At 43.4% G+C, this 15,157-nt stretch overlaps 1 protein-coding gene across 5 annotated transcripts in view; it reads right to left on the bottom strand.

Annotated features, from left to right (window-relative positions):
- Positions 1-4,230, bottom strand: part of PRR5L (proline rich 5 like) — a 69,833-nt gene extending 65,603 nt beyond the window's left edge. For 3 of the 5 annotated variants that reach the window (XM_084631419.1, XM_084631425.1, XM_084631426.1), the window contains exon 1: positions 4,047-4,230. The gene's annotated coding sequence lies outside the window, so the exon portion shown is untranslated. The other 2 variants (XM_084631422.1, XM_084631424.1) reach the window with 2 other exon arrangements.
- Positions 4,231-15,157: the final 10,927 nt, after the last annotated feature.

The raw sequence follows: 15,157 nt of genomic DNA, 5'->3' as shown, positions 1-15,157 counted from the left end.
TCCCTTTTTCAATCCTACTAAAATCTTGGCGGCAATGACATCCTGTGACAGTGAGTGACACATGTTAATTATGGGTTGTGTAACAAAAAAGCATTACGTCTGAAGTCCCCTTTTTCTTGTATTATGAGAAAGTAAATGGGAGAACCTGATTTATCTTCTTCATATAAAATATAGTACCCTAGACTTCTTCACACAATGCACAGTCAACCTGTGGAACTCCTTGCCTGAGGAGGTTGTTAAGGCTTGGACTATAACAGGGTTTAAAAGAGAACTAGATACATTCATGGAGGTTAAGTCCATTAATGGCTATTGGGCAGGATGGGTAAGGAATGGTGTCCCTAGCCTCTGTTTGTCAGAGGGTGGCGATGGATGGCAGGAGAGAGATCACTTGATCATTACCTGTTAGGCTCACTCCTTCTGGGGCACCTGGCATTGGCCACTGTCGGCAGACAGAATACTGGCCTGGGTGGACCTTTGGTCTGACCCAGTATGGCCGCTCTTATGTTCTTAGACACATTCACTGGGAGAAGAAATTATGAATACCTTTCTAAGAGTCGTGCTACAGCTCAATCAGAAGCTATGGGTTTGATGCAGGAATTACTGGGTGAGGTTCTATGGCTTGCATTATGCAAGAGGTCAGACTAGATAATAATGGTCTTAGAACTTATGAATGGTGTTAATCAGGGAAACTGAGCCCAAACACTATGAATAAAAGTGCTTTTAGATATTCTACCTTACTGGATTAAAAGAAATAAAGATCTAATTAAATCTCTATTTCCATCTCAAAATCTACTGCCATATTTTAGATCCTCAAATGTACATACCATACGATGTATAATGGAAGAGCTGGCATGTGGCTGCACATACCACTGGACTCTAATGGAAATGAATTAAAATCATGGAACTGTGTGCCCTGTTGCCCTACACTGCGACAGCTAATGGAGATTTTCCTTTAGTTCACATAATAGGGTCCTGTGCTCACAAAGCAGAAGATCATAGTTCTATCCCTGCTGTTATTGAGGTTCCAAGCAGCCAGGAGGAGCAACATAGCGACAACCAGGAATGCATCCGATGAAGTGAGCTGTAGCTCACGAAAGCTTATGCTCAAATAAATTTGTTAGTCTCTAGGGTGCCACAAGTCCTCCTTTTCTTTTTGCGAATACAGACTAACACCGCTGCTACTCTGAAACCAACCATGAAATTGTAAGTGACCAGGGATTTGTTAAATATTTATTACCGGGATCCTTACAGTTATTGTCCAAGATATACTTTGCTCCAGACATCCAGGATAACATTGTGGTGAGGGTAATAAAACAGGGAAAATATATGCTTGTTTGTTATGGGGAAAACCCAAACATTTGACATTTTACATAGTTCCCTCCTAATAAAAAGGAACAATAAAACTATATTAACGTCTGAAAAATATGTTTCACCACACAAGCATTTTAATAGTCTCATACAAATGAGCCTATAAAAACTTCACCTGGAATCCTCATTTACAGTAGTCAGGACAGGAAATGGGTAAGATTTCCCTAGCCCCAGCACACTAATTTTAAGAAGGCCAAGCTATTCCTTCTGATTTTAAATGGCAGATGCAATAAGTAAAGACAAGCACATGGCTCATCCGAAAGAGGTAGGACAAAAGAAAAGTCTGGGGTGGAAGAAGAGATGAAAAAGAGATCCAGCCCCTAAAACCTGCCACCAACACTACCCCAAAAGGGGGCTTTAATACACAAAATCAAGGCACTAGAAAAACTCAATGGTTTGGGGAAGAGAGAAATAAATTAATGAGGTTTTCAAAACTGAGCCCATGTCACTTTTCAGGTGACATAGAAGGTTTAAGGAAGGTTTAACCACCTTGTCCTGGGGAAATTCCAGCACAGGTAAATGCATTCTGCTTAACTAAATTCCCCCTGCCAAAACACTTGGATAAAAGTATTTCTTCCTGACAGTCCCAAACAATTTCAATGGCCTATTGTTCTTGTGTACTCCTTTAAATGACTGGTGCATTCCACCCCAGAGATGGCTGCACTGACATGTTGTGGAACAAATTCTGCTCACATAGAAGTCAGTAACACTGTCTGTATTATGAGAAGTTTCCCACTACTGATGACAGGTACAGCTGAATTGGTGTTGAAATGGTTTAACTGCAACTGCAGACCAGGACAGATTATGTTCAGCGCTGCACCGACTGCTCACACACATTGTCAGTCACAGGTCATTTTTGTACATAGACAAGGCTAATGAAGTTACTCACATGGGTAAAGAGAGCAGAATTTGACTTATATTTGTAAAGCTATTAGAATGTCTGGGGATTTTTAGGGAAAAATCTTGAATAAATATTAGAACAATGAAGACATGAAACTAACCAAGAAGTAGTTTATACCACTGTGGCCTATGATAAAGTTTCTCTGTGGCTTCTATGATAGGAAAAGAAAGATTATGGATCAATTTCTGTGCTGAATTTATGCAACCTAGCTGAAGTCATAACTGACTATATACTCTAAACATACACACACACACTGTAAACAGATATTATGTGTTGAACCACAGACACTGGTGAGTTTAGCATAACTGAAACCTTTCATACCACAGAATTATAGTGTTGTCTACAACTATGCTCAGAATTTGTTGCTGACAAACAAAAATGCACAAAATCCAGGGACAGGGCTCATATGATTAGAAGGCCAGCAAAAATAAATAAATAATAAAAAGTATAGGCAGTTATAAACTGCATCACCCCCAAAACCTGCATTATGTACATTTACATTTCTGCCCAGCCCAGGCAAGTGACAAGAGTTGCAAGTGCTGGGACATTTCAGAGAACTGGGGAAAGAAGGATGTTGGGATTCTTTCCACTAATAGGAACTCTGGTGAAAATATTAACATTTTGTCTATTAAAAACAGCCAGTTACAAAAATTTCCCAGTGCACAGAGACCCTGAGCAATTATTAGGGAAGAAGAAAGGTTCCACTTTCATTCACAAAACAGCCAAACAAATGAACTTCACACAAGTACTGAGAAAAGATGGGAGGGAGGGGGTGTTAAAGAGGATGGATCTCTCTTCTCTGCCTTTTAGGACAAAAAGAAAAGGAGGACTTGTGGCACCTTAGAGACTAACAAATGTATTTGAGCGTAAGCTTTCATGGGCTAAAACCCACTTCATCGGATGCATGCAGTGAAAAATACAGTAGGAAGATTTTATATATATACATATACACACACATATATACACACACACACACATATATACACATATACACACACACAGAGAGAACATGAAAAAATGGATGTTGCCATACCAACTATAACAAGCTAATCAGTTAAGGTGAGCTATTACCAGCAGCAGAAAAAAACAAACAACTTTTGTAGTGATAATCAGGCTTTCTGCCAGTTACATGGCTGCAGTCTCTTTGAAACAGGCTACATTATAATTAAATTCATTTAGCAAACCGAAAAAGCCAGAGAAAAATTTCTTTTTCCCACCCCCAATTTCAGAATTACTGTATCTCCTGAGGGGAAGGGATAGAGTGAGGCATTTTGTTTTCAAGATGACTCACTCTTCAAAGACATCAAAAGCCCGGAGATTCTATTTTTATTTGTTTATGTTAATGGGAACCTTGCTCATTTTTTGTTTTGTTTTGAATCAAGCAGGCTCTCGCTGTCAGTGCATCCCATGCCTCAGTAATCATTAACAAATGGACAAAAACAACCCAACCAGTTGAAAGTGTCAGCCTAAAATATAAAGCACATGGCTCTTATAGCAGGTCAGACACAACCCAAACTTCTCTTCTGCAAACTCTCTCAAGATAAACATCTTGTTAACACACCAGAGACCGTTTTAACGGCAACAACCTTGCGATTATCTCCTGTTCAAGCAAGACAAACGCTGACACTGTGATCCGAAATCCACGATTGCCATTTGCTGCTGTAGCTCCTCAGAGATCTCCCCTCCTCTCTTTGCATTACGCTGAATTACAATGCATTCCCCCACCACCTTAGATTGCCAGTGTAAAGACAAAAATGAAAGTGTATTTTACACTCACCCCCTTTTTATGTTAAGTTAGGGCTGCATCGCGGCTTTTGGAGAAGGAAATAAGAGATGACCGCTGCTAGAAATGTTTCAGCTCTCTCCTGAGACTTTTCACATCAGGGAGTGAAGGAGTTTCTATTTTATCCGCCGCGATCTGGCCAATGCCACTTAGAATTTTACAACTTGCCGGCTCCGGTCCAGTTTTTATTTTTACAATGTGCCTTTTGCTGGCTCCTCCCAGGAGAGACAAATGGGGGAGAGGGGAAAGTCCAGGGAGTCCCCTGGAGGAAGTGTGCCGCTGCTCTCTCTCTGCTTTGGAGGCTTGCTTGAACTGTTAGTCAGTTTCCAGCTCCTGGGGAAAGAAGAAAAGTCCGCTCAGCTTCTATTCAACTATTTCAGGAAGTTTAAGTTCTTTGGCCTTGAAAGAAAAAGAAGAGAGAGAAAAAGATGCAACAGTTTCACATGCCTCTTCCTGCTGGAGCACCTCTGCCTCCGGCACAGCTAATGCTAAACATTCAAGTGTAACAAAGCCGAGCAGAGGAAACTTGAAGGGGAGGGAGGGAACCATAGATTTGAATGAGGGGCACCGTGCACGGGATGTCTGAGTCTGCACAGTTAAAGCCCACCCTTAACAGCGCCTGCCTGGCCTGCCAAGGAGCTGGTCACTGACTTTGTGTTGCTAAATACAAACAGTTTTGAAATGCTGCATTTAATTGGCAGCAATGTGCTGAAATCGCATCCAGCCTCCGGTGGGAGTTTAGATAAGCAGAGCACGCCGCGAGGGGGAAACTGAAAGGCAAAATATTATGGCTTGGTGACTTTAAGAGGGGGGCAGGAGGCGGTTCCTTATTAATATGATCAGATCTTGGATGCTTTCAACAGAACAACGAATTTCACTTCAAAAATAGCGCTTCTCTCCCAGCTTTCCGCGGAGTCCGCTTTTGAGAGCCTGGCAGGGTCTGAGCCCAAATGGCGAGCACACCCAGGGGGAAGGCGAGCAGGAATTCGCCGGGGACACGAATTACGGAGTGAGAGATGGAGCCACTGCGGCTCCTCTGGGACATTGCTCAGCTGGACAGCCTCCGAAATGGAAAGCCAGCGCGCGATAGGTGGGTTGGGTTGTTTTCCAGCTTTCTCTGCGGTTTTCTGGTGGCGGCCGGTTTCCCCGCAGTTTGTTCTGCTTAGCGGTAGTGCTCCTCAGTCGGTCCTGGGCAGGGCGCCGCTGAAACGCTGCTCACGTGCAGCAGCCGGAGTCCGGCAGCGCCTCCGAAACGCCACAGCCCCCTGACCCTGCAAACACACGCAGGAGTCGCTGTTCCGCGCAGAAACAGTCCCACGGGGTTCGGTGGAGCCACCCAGGCGATTCAGGTGCCCCGCGTGCTTACGTGTTTGCAGGACCAAGCCCAAAGTTTGTCAAACAAACAAACAAAGCCACATGCACAACGCCTCCCTTTCTTGCTAACACATTAGGAGAGTTCTGCTTCTGTTAACTAAGCTGTGTACCTGAGCTGCACACTTGTGACCAACACACTGGATGTTGGGACTACTGCCTTTAGTGCCTTCTCTTCCCAACTGTGCAGCTGACCTGAGCCCTGAGCCTGCAATGGGCTAAGCTAGCAGGGGCCCAGTGCACAAATGTCCATGCCACCTGCATCCTTGGGGCCATTGACTTCAGGAATGGGCTTCTAATAGCTCTATGAAAAGGAGGACTTGTGGCACCTCAGAGACTAACAAAGCTTGTGCTCAAATAAATGGGTTAGTCTCTAAGGTGCCACAAGTCCTCCTTTCCTTTTTGCGAATACAGACTAACACGGCTGCTACTCTGAAACCTAAATTCATTTGAGCATAAGCTTTCCTGAGCTACAGCTCACTTCATCGGATGCATTAGTCTCTAAGGTGCCACAAGTCCTCCTTTTCTTTTTGGGAATACAGACTAACACGGCTGCTACTTAGAATCATAGAATATCCGGGTTGGAAGGGACCTCAGGAGGGCATCTAGTCCAACCCCCTGCTCAAAGCAGGACCAATCCCCAATTTTTGCCCCAGATCCCAAATGGCCCCCTCAAGGATTGAATTTACAACCCTGGGTTTAGCAGGCCAATGCTTAAACCACTGAGCTGTCCCTCCCCCTTAAACTGTCATAATAGCTCTATGCCTCGGTTTTACCTATAAAAAGGTATCATTAATGCCTCTCTCACAGGAGTGTTGTGAGTCTAACTTAATGCCCATCAAGATCTTTAAATAAGTGGTGCTAAATATGTGTAACAAATTAATGTAACCCACATTTCTGTACCTTAGAGACAAATCAGAGTGTACAGCTAAAATCATGTAGCTGTATTTTTCCCTCTAAGGAGCCTCACTGTTATTCTATAGGCTCGCATTCTCAAACTTTAGCAACCCGAGGACCTCCATTTTGATTTTTTTAAAAATGTGTGGACCCCCACGTTCCCCACTCAGTCCCAGGCCCCACCCTGACTCTACCCCTTCCCCCAAGGCCCCACCCCACCTCTTCCCGACCTGCTCCACTCCTGCCCCTCCTTTTCCCCACCTCTTTCCACCCCCTCCTCCCTCACCCTCCCAGTGCCTCCTGCATGCCAAGGAGGGGGAGGAGTTGATCAGTGGGGCCTATGGACCACCTGGAGTACCTTCATGAACCCCAGTTTGAGAAACGCTGCTATAGGCTATATAAACAGGATGTATTACTAGTGAATAAGTGCCTAAAAGTTCCAATCAGGCTGAACAAAGGACATGTTCCCCTGTGTTCCTGCCCCGAAAAAAACGTGACATACAAAGACACAGTTTTTATATATCAGTATACTTGTTAACTATTCCAAGTAGATAAAGTGTCACTTATTCCTCATCTGCCCTTTAACCAAGCCAAAATTAATGAATTTCCTATCAGTTGTCATGGCAGAAATGGGTTCTGAGGGATTTGAAGGAGGGGAGTGTAGTAAATTTCAATGGGGTGCTAACTCCAAGATCCACTTCTCAAGGGAGTTCCTGCCAAACCCATCCCAGCAGGGGACACTGTGTGTGTCAGGAGGAGAAAAGTGAGGTGATCCTACTCCACCCACCAAAGCAGATACACTGTGTTAAGGACTGAGGACACCCTCTGCTGCCAGCTCTGCCTCTCTGGAGGAGAGGGGGTCGAAGAGAGTCCCTGCTGCCACTCCTGGGGAGGAAAAGGGCCCCATTACTACTGTCCAGGCCTCTCCAGGAAAGGTGGGAGGGCACCCTATGACTTCCATTACAAGTTGGGGGTGGGGCCAAAAGGGACCCCTTTGTCATGGTGTGCTTGGGACCCGCAATTGACTTAATCCAGTCCCGGCTGCCTAACTTTGTTAGTGGAGTAGAGGCAGTGAGATGGCCATGTGATATGAGACAAGAAGGGAGGGTTAGAGATGTGAAGGACCTTGAAGGGGAGGACAGGAAATGTACACTTAATAGGGTGTCAGGGAGAGCCAGTGGAAGGATTCAAAGAGCGAGGTGCGGTGGTCAGATTAACAGGCAAGGAAGGTGATTTTAGCAGCTTCATTTTGCCTTTCAGTCATGAAAAATTTCAGAGTAGCAGCCGTGTTAGTCTGTATTCACAAAAAGAAAAGGAGTACTTGTGGCATCTTAGAGACAAATAAATTGGTTAGTCTCTAAGGTGCCACTAGTATTCCTTTTCTTCTAATCATGAAAAAGTACAGGAAGATTGATCCTGATGGAAACTCCTTACACCACTCAGAAAAGCAATCATCTAAAAAACGACAATACTTAGCACCTGATCAAACAGCATAGTACAAACAGACTGTGGGACAGAGGAGTTTACTCCCTATAGGGTCCGATTAAAGCATCATTAAAAGAATTCAAGAACACTGCAAATCAGCATCACCAAAGATGTTATCACAGCCATTTACATATTGAACAGCTATGCACGAAATTGCTGCAGAAATTTTTGCTTGGGTTTTTTTTACCACACATCCTCCCCACAGCGAGATTGCTATAGGACTGCAGCCCTCTCCCACTCAGATGTCCTGCTCTCACACATGCTGTTCTAAAGAGGGCAAAACCACAAGAGGTGTCACTAAAAAACATGACCTTTTATTGGTTTGGCTTATAATATATTTTATATTTTCAGTCGGGTGAAAGATTGAATCCATGTGGATGCAGCACACTGTGTAACTTTATCATGGATATTTGATCCTACCTGTTTTCTGTAACACACGCTTCCCAGAAGTTAGACCACACTGTCGCTCTGCCTACAGAGCTAATAGCTAGAGAGCATGAATAAGGAGTCAGGAATTCTGAATATTGTTCCTGGCTCAGACACTGATTTGCTGTGTGACCTTGTGCAAATCATATCACCACTTTATGCCTCAGTTACTCACCTCTTAGATATATGTAACAATACTTACTGCTGCTTAAAGGTGATTTCTGGCAAAAGGGAGAAGTGGTGTTCAACTCCTAAGAGCCCTCTGAAAGGGTTGACTGTGTTTGTGCATGCAAAGAGCATTATCCTGTTAGCTTGGCAAGTCAAAACTCTAGTACAAAATGTGATTCAGGAAACAAAATGTGATTCCACATGGAAAAGTGTGGCTGTATTACAGATTCTCTGAATCACAGATATTCAGGGGGAGGGAGGATTCTGAGAAGTGGTAATGCTGAACACAACCTAAAGTAGCTGGAGAGTGGACAGGGCATTAGACATGATTCTGATGTGAGATGACAGCAAAAAGACCTATGCAATTTTGAGCTGCATAAGTCACAGAGACAGAGATAATGGTACTTGTGGCACCTTAGAGACTAACAAATTTATTAGAGCATAAGCTTTCATGAGCTACAGCTCACTTCATCGGATGCATACAGTGGAAAATACAGTGGGGAGATTTTATATACACAGAGAACATGAAACAATGGGTGTTACCATACAATCTGTAACAAGAGTGATCAGGAAAGGTGAGCTATTACCAGCAGGAGAGGGGGAGGTGTGGGGGGACCTTTAGTAGTGATAATCAAGGTGGGCCATTTCCAGCAGTTTACAAGAACAGTAGGAGGAGAAATAAACAAGGGGAAATAGTTTTACTTTGTGTAATGACTGGGAGTGGAGCTATCCTGCTGGTAATAGCTCACCTTTCCTGATCACTCTTGTTACAGTCTGTATGGTAGGTTTCAGAGTAACAGCCGTCTTAATCTGTATGGTAACACCCATTGTTTCATGTTCTCTCTGTATATAAAATCTCCCCACTATATTTTCCACTGAATGCATCCGATGAAGTGAGCTGTAGCTCACGAAAGCTTATGCTCTAATAAATGTGTTAGTCTCGAAGGTGTCACAAGTACTCCTTTTCCTTTTGTGGATACAGACTAACACGGCTGCTACTCTGAAACCAGAGATAATGGTGCCTTTCTGTATAGCCTGTATAGCCTGGTGCAAACAGATCTGAAACACTGCATTCAATTCTAGGCACCCCATTATCAGAAAGCATGGGGTTGCTCATAGAACAGCAACAAAAATTATCAAGGTTTTGGAGACTCTGCCCAATGAGTAAAGACCTAAGATCTGAATGTGCCAAGGTGTGCTAGGGGGACAAGATAAGAGTCTACAACTATCTGAGGTGTAAAACACCAAGGAGAAAGGAAGACTATTTAGGGAGGCACAAGGGTGTATAATTAGGAGTAATGGTATAAGGGACTGAAATTAAGCAAAATAAAATGTAGGATGAGTACCATTAAAAGTCTTTTGGCTATGAAATCTGTTACGCTGTAGAATAGTCACTCTGAAAGCCCTATTGCTTGGGACAATTAAAATGAGATTGAGCATAACGCTAGTGTATCTAGGCAAATTCTGCATTGGTTGATGGTGTGTGTGGGCTAACCGATCTTACGTTGAGGGATTTTCCATCTCTAACTCCTGTGGTTCTAAGGCTTTCTCCACTTTAGGACACTGTTTGGCATGTCTGAAGCAAACCTGTAAGAGATAAGGCAAATAGACTAGCCCTCTGGGAGGGAAAATCTAAAGAGAGAAAAGGACTAAAGAAGTGTTTGTGTACAATATTCTACAGTTACACCAGAAATCATAGTAAAAAGAAAAAAGCCAATGCAACGCACTGTCCTCATGCAGACCTTTGCTGGAAATGATACTGTAAAGCTAAGAGAAAATGAGGACTTGTGGCACCTTAGAGACTAACAAATTTATTTGAACGTAAGCTTTGGTGAGCTACAGATCACTTCATCAGATTAAGGTGCCACAAGTACTCCTTTTCTTTTTGCGAATACAGACTAACACGGCTGCTACTCTGAAACCTGTAAAGCTAAGAACATGGACAAACATTCACAGCCACAAATTGTTCATTCTTTCCATTCAGCAGCACAAGACACCATGTAATATCAAATCACAGTAAACTGGGAATTCCCATGAGATAGTGTGAGGAAGGGACCTACAATATTAAATTAGACTATGAAACGAAACTCATTGCCACAGAAAGTTGTTGGGAAGTTAGCAAGATTCAGAAAAGGACTGGACATCTATATGTATAAGAAGAATATTCACAGTTACAATAGTTAATACTAACAATAATTTTGGAAGGGATATTAAACCTCATGCTTCAGAGCTTCTTTAACTAATAGAGATCAGGATGAGATCTACTGTAGGAAGCAGATTAAGCCACATCAATCTACTGTGAGGTTCTTACATCTTCCTCTGAGGCATCTGGTGCTGCCACGGAAGGAGAGAAGACACTCGGATCTGGTCCAGTCTGGCTATTCCCGTTTCTATTCCAAAGGTGCTCCTGTAGTGGGGTATCTAGATTGTGGGGCAACATAAAGGAGAGCATTTCCCCTTCTGCTTCCCCAGGGCAAGAGAAGCCTGACCTGGGTCCACTTTTCTCTCAGAAGTGGAAAAGATGATTGGGCCATTTGTGAATTAAGGACAAGTTCATGGCACTTGGATACCAAACTGACAGGAGCAGGGCTGGCCCTAGACCAAATGATCTCTCTCTCTCTCACACACACACCCCATTTGTTAAAACTTTTAATTACCTTAATTTTTATTGCATTTGTAGCCCATTTCACAACTTCAATGCACGAAATGCATGCTAGGATCTGTAAATCTGTAATTATTCATGCCATATATAAGCAAATAAAAAATTTTGTTTCCTCTAAGCTTATAGAAACTTTTTAATTTTAAGAATAACTGAAATGTATTAACATCAAGAAATTGAACTGTGCACCAACATTGGGTGGACCCAGTATTAAATAGCGTTAGAGTAGATGACAGCCTTAGAATGTTAACCCTAGTCTTTTAGTTAAAAAGGTCGTTTTTGTTGCCTTTGCCCTTCCAAACTGAAGCATAGCATCAGAGACTGGCCAATGGCATTTTCAAGTGATAAAATAGTGAGTATCACTTACCAGCCTCACAGTCAGATTTGTACCATTGTCTATAAAGATCCAACGAAATGAGCTGTAGCTCACGAAAGCTTATGCTCAAATAAATTTGTTAGTCCCTAAGGTGCCACAAGTCCTCCTGTTCTTTTTGTGAATACAGACTAACACGGCTGCTACTCTGAAACCTATAAGGATCTTGCATCTGATGGTGAAAACAGGAAGCATGTCCTTTGCAGTACTCTGAAGAGGATACTGAATCTAAAGAAGATGATGCTGCATCTGACACAACCGATTGAAGGAATGGCAACGACAAGGCATGAAGAAAGCTACTGGATTCAGTGCAAGGATCCCACTGTTTCTTCTTTTCATGTTTGTGCCGTTGTCACAGTATCACAGTTGGGCTCTCATTTCATTTCAAAAAGAAAAGGAGTACTTGTGGCACCTTAGAGACTAACCAATTTATTTGAGCATGAGCTTTCGTGAGCTACAGCTCACTTCATCGGATGCATACCGTGGAAACTGCAGCAGACTTTATATATACACAGAGAATATGAAACAATACCTCCTCCCACCCCACTGTCCTGCTGGTAATAGCTTATCTAAAGTGAGTGAATTTGTGTGGAGGGGTGGAGGGTGAGAAAACCTGGATTTGTGCTGGAAATGGCCCAACCTGATGATCACTTTAGATAAGCTATTACCAGCAGGACAGTGGGGTGGGAGGAGGTATTGTTTCATATTCTCTGTGTATATATAAAGTCTGCTGCAGTTTCCACGGTATGCATCCGATGAAGTGAGCTGTAGCTCACGAAAGCTCATGCTCAAATAAATTGGTTAGTCTCTAAGGTGCCACAAGTACTCCTTTTCTTTTTGCGAATACAGACTAACACGGCTGTTACTCTGAAACCTGTCATTCATTTCAGTTCATCCTTATATCTCACTGACTGACTGGTGATGCACTGCCACTTAAATACCCACAAGGGCACGGCTGACCACATTCTAGGAGGTTCAAGGAAAATGTAGTTCTCAGAAAGTCTGGAAGTTTTCACGAGATTCTACAAAGGCCCAGAACATTCTAGGAGATTAGTGAAAAATGGATCCACATACAAAATACCTGAAACATTTTACTTCAAATATTCTATGTTCCCTTTTGTTGCTAACAATAAAAAGAGCACCCCAATCCTGGCACCCCCCAAGCCCAGCACCCCAGGGGGTCATCTGGGTCAGCTGTCCCTAAATCCAGCCCTGGACAGGAGCTGCTCCATGTAGACATGCTTCTTTCAAGGCTGGGTTGCCATAGCTCCACTCCACACCAGACTGTAGAGCAAGAGCACAGAGACCCGTACCTTGTTCTAAGTGTGACTGCACCTACACAGGCCTTCTGTCCTCACTCTATGAGTGGCCCACCCCCATACACACACTGTCTCTTACCCACACTGTCCCATAAAAATGACATGTAGCATCCAAACTCTTCCCAGTGCCTCTTCATCAGTGGCTGATAATTGTTTACAGCGGCTCATAAAGCACTTATACCCAGGCCAGGCCCTAACACGATGATGTAAAGCAGAGGTTCTCAAACTGGGGTGGGGGAAGAGACACAGAATGTATTCTGGGGAGACATGAGCAGCTTTAGGAGGGAAAAAAAAAAAAACGTGCAGTGCACATTTTACCCATAGCAATGAATAACTGGCAATGCTGATTCATCCAGACATATCAAGTCCTCAGATGGTACTGTGCATTTTGACAGATTTCTGTTTAGCTCGCAGAGCATTATACAAAAGTCGTTGCCATCTGTACATTAATCCGTTTGCTACGACACAGTATGCACATTTAATTTGGAAGCATTGACCACAATCGCAGTTTTGCTTTTGCTCTTATTACAATGGATCGTTGGCTCTGTTTGAACCAATGCCTTACCGTTTTTAATATTTAGTGAGAGTTGCAGCTTGATTTTTCTTTAACTGGAATATGAACGTGTATGGCAGGGGGGCATAAACTACAGACACAAAGAAAGGGGTGCGATCAAATAAGTTTGAGAACCACTGAAAAAGTGCCATCCCATCCTCTTTTCTTGTATCTTGCATATTTGGAAATGACACTATGGAGTTCTTGCCCTTTTGCACTTGATTTTTTTCTTTTTAATTTTTTTTCTTAATTTATCTTTTTAATTAATTCAGGGCTGATTAAAGGAGGCTCAAGAAAAGGCACACTCAACAGCTGTGCAGCCTTCCCCACTGTGTGCCCGCCAATGTGCCTCGACCCAGACACAGAGGGATCACCTCTATGAGCAAGAGGGTTGTTTAGGATCCAGCCAAGGCGATGCTGCTTCACAGAGACTGCCAAGAGCCTACTGCAGCGGGGTGGTTTTTTGTGATGTAGACACCAGTCAACTAGCGACTGTACTGTGGCTTGTTAATTCGTTTCATGGATCAGCTCTCAGATGGCAAAAACTTTTGGTCACTACGTTTTGTCCATTCCTTTTAAAACTATATGAACCAATCAAGTGGTTTTGGATACAATATGAGATGAGTCTCCAGGGGAGCGGAACAAGTGACTCACTGGGAGCGGGATGACTCTGATAAGTGAATGAATGTCAAAGCACACTGGGTGTTATACAGAGTTCTTTAGAGAAGCCCCATCATTTAGGAACAGCTCTTAAGATACCTTCCCTTACTCACTCCATGCCTCACAGTGGTCATTTGCATTTCCCTTCACAAGTCTGCACAGGCCTTTCTGACCATGCAACGGCTGCTATGCTTTTGTGTGTGAAATGGATCTCTGTGTTCCTGAAATGCAAGCATATTGAACATGGTTATTTTGCCATTGGGGGTAGATTGCCATCATCTGGAACCCAAGACTTATTCATTGAAATTAGAAGAAGAAACCACTGGTCTTTGTTTAATGCTATTTTCAGGGCCCGTTGAGGCTGGCAAGGTGGTGAGGATATAGTGCACAGGCATGGTCGCCTCCCGAGCTGAGAAGCATGAAAACTTTGGTTTAGTCTGAGACAATAACAAATCGTGTGTCATACTGGAAATGATCACCGTGCCTCTGACAGATTTCTGTTCAGCGAGGAATGGGAGACAGCCATGAGCCTATCTGGGCTTCACACCACCAGCAGGGTGACTAGCAGATGCTCGTTTCCCACTCTAAGCAAGTTTCCCATTGTGTTATCTCCTTGCACAAGCAGCACAGCTTGCATCCCACCTTGACAAATTTGCCTTGCCTCGCAGAAATAATTAGGTCTTCTTTACCGGGAGGAAGCACAATAAAATGTGACCAGCTATCTGAAATTACCACCCCAACACTAGGATAAAGCATCCACTAGGTAAGTCAGAAGCACAACTCCTGCTCCTTAGCTTAGGCGCTGCCTAAATTATGGTTGCTAACACCCGGTCAACTGCACCAGATTTAGCAGCATAGAAATTCTTGCCGATTAGCTAGCAGTGCCATTACTCCTTTCTGTCTTTCTGTAGTCACTTACAGCCTAACATGCACATACAGAACTGAGCACTGTGACTCAGGCACTCACATCTGTAAATCGGGCCCAAAGGGGCTCTGTGATTGCTACAGACATCCATAGCCACTGTACTTTTTGAAACTAAAAAGGAATTATGGTTGTACTTTCCCTAGTCTGCTCTTCAATGGTTTTCAGAACTCTCAACTCTTCCTCACCAGGGAGTGACTAGGATGAGAGAGAGGAAAACCTCAGCAGCTTAAGGCTTGTCTAACTGGGAAAACTGACCAGAGGAACTATAG

This window comes from Lepidochelys olivacea (assembly GCF_965140295.1).
Source record: "Lepidochelys olivacea isolate rLepOli2 genome assembly, chromosome: 6".
In the NCBI taxonomy this organism is placed as follows: domain Eukaryota; kingdom Metazoa; phylum Chordata; order Testudines; family Cheloniidae; genus Lepidochelys; species Lepidochelys olivacea.
Note: the sequence above shows the minus strand (reverse complement) of the source record. Positions and strands in the feature narration are given on the sequence as shown.